The sequence below is a fragment of the Trichomycterus rosablanca genome, unplaced genomic scaffold (assembly GCF_030014385.1).
Source record: "Trichomycterus rosablanca isolate fTriRos1 unplaced genomic scaffold, fTriRos1.hap1 scaffold_272, whole genome shotgun sequence".
In the NCBI taxonomy this organism is placed as follows: domain Eukaryota; kingdom Metazoa; phylum Chordata; class Actinopteri; order Siluriformes; family Trichomycteridae; genus Trichomycterus; species Trichomycterus rosablanca.
In genome coordinates, this window is record NW_026947100.1 from 22,501 (window position 1) to 25,000 (window position 2,500).

Genomic DNA, 2,500 nt, shown 5'->3' on the forward strand with positions numbered 1-2,500 from the left:
CAGGTAAGGAAAGCGGTGGGGCTGGGAGCACTGATGCTGATACTGTACAGATGAATGTTGATAAAACAGCAGCAGAATCAAACAGATTGTGGTGGTGGTTGTTGACAGTGGGAAGTGATGGCAAGACGAAGCGTTCTTAAGCAATAAAGCTTTCCTGCAAACTGGATCGGAAAAGGGTTCATTGCTCGAAAATGCTGTAATGCCTTAAGTAGTGCATTGTACCCTAGTTTGGAGTGAAGCTTCTTTCATGTAATAAAGTCAACATTAAAAACATCTTGTGTTTTTTATATATTTTATAATGTGTTTATATAAATGTATATTTAAATGTATATATACTGTATATATATATATATATATATATATATATATATAACCCCTTGAAAGCATCTTAACTTTTAACTATAGGTTAGGTGTTTCTAGATTCCAGGAGAAAAGGATAGCTGTCGGCAACCCCCAATTTAACCCCTTCTGACTACATGGCCACTGGGCTGAATTTTTTACAATAAAAGGTATCTAAAAATAAAAAGGTTGCTAGTTAAACTAAAGGAACCGTACCTATCGCAACAGCTCCTACCCCTAAACCAAACAAACAAACAAACAAAAAATAAAAAATAAAATAAGAATAGAAAAACAAAATAAAGCAATTTAAAAATAGGAAATCAAAAACGAGAAAAATAAAAACAATAGGTGCGTAGCTTCTACAGGAAGTCTGTTCAGGTTGTCCTCCACCAGACGGAGCTGCAGATATTCAGAAGGGGCCCATAGCTCCTGCTTCTCTGCATGGCTCCTATTGTCTCATAAATTCTCCCCTGTCGGTCTTACCTGTTTCCACCGCAGCACAAGCATTTAAACGATGAAACACAGAGAATATCCCTCCTAAAAATAGCAGAGTATCAAACATACATACATCGTAAACAATCCTGAGCTAACCCCTTGTCTTTTGTAGCTAAGCTATGTGTGTTTGCACTTAACTAGTGTTTTCAAAGATGGTCTATGTGTCTGTGAACTGTGAGGTGCTCGGGTAGTGTACGGCAGATCCACCCCCAAGCACAGCAGAGGGGCAGGGAAGGCCCTGTCTCTTGGCAGGGGCAAGCAGACCCTCACCACCAGAGCAGAAGGGCAGCCCCCTCCCCCCTCTCTCTCTCTCTCTCTCTCTCTCTCTCTCTCTCTCTCTCTCTCTCTCTCCCTCTCTCGCTGGGCAGGGGCCAGCAGTTCCCATGGGTGAAACGGTCTTTTTCCAGCGGAAATTTGTCCAAAACCCGCCCAGGGGTCGTCACCACCACCAGAGCGGCTGGGCAGGCCCCATCTCTCCCCGGGCAGGCAGCCTCTCTCCCTGGGCAGGCTGGGCCTGTGGCCTGGGTGAATTTTCGGCCTCCTGGAAAACTTTCGGCAGGGTCCGCCCCCTCCCTGGGCACGGGCGGCGGCTCCCCTGGGTGAGCGTCCCCTTTTCGGTGAGATTTTGTCAAAGTCCAAAATCCACCCCGGGGTCACCACCACCACCACCACCACCACCACCACCACCAGAGCGGCTGGGCAGGCCCCATCTCTCCCCGGGCAGGCAGCCTCTCTCCCTGGGCAGGCTGGGCCTGTGGCCTGGGTGAATTTTCGGCCTCCTGGAAAACTTTCGGCAGGGTCCGCCCCCTCCCTGGGCACGGGCGGCGGCTCCCCTGGGTGAGCGTCCCCTTTTCGGTGAGATTTTGTCAAAGTCCAAAATCCACCCCGGGGTCACCACCACCACCACCACCACCACCACCACCAGAGCGGCTGGGCAGGCCCCATCTCTCCCCGGGCAGGCAGCCTCTCTCCCTGGGCAGGCTGGGCCTGTGGCCTGGGTGAATTTTCGGCCTCCTGGAAAACTTTCGGCAGGGTCCGCCCCCTCCCTGGGCACGGGCGGCGGCTCCCCTGGGCGAGCGTCCCCTTTTCGGTGAGATTTTGTCAAAGTCCAAAATCCACCCCGGGGTCACCACCACCACCACCACCACCACCACCACCAGAGCGGCTGGGCAGGCCCCATCTCTCCCCGGGCAGGCAGCCTCTCTCCCTGGGCAGGCTGGGCCTGTGGCCTGGGTGAATTTTCGGCCTCCTGGAAAACTTTCGGCAGGGTCCGCCCCCTCCCTGGGCACGGGCGGCGGCTCCCCTGGGCGAGCGTCCCCTTTTCGGTGAGATTTTGTCAAAGTCCAAAATCCACCCCGGGGTCACCACCACCACCACCACCACCACCACCACCAGAGCGGCTGGGCAGGCCCCATCTCTCCCCGGGCAGGCAGCCTCTCTCCCTGGGCAGGCTGGGCCTGTGGCCTGGGTGAATTTTCGGCCTCCTGGAAAACTTTCGGCAGGGCCTCCCTCTGGGCAGGCTCGGCGGATCGCCTGGGTGATTATCGGCTGGGTCTTCATACCCAGTCAAAATTTGTCTAAGCCCGAAATCCACCCCGGGGTTCACCACCTCCGCAGCAGGGCAGGCCCTCCCTCTGGGCAGGCCGGGCCTGTGGCCTGGGTGAAT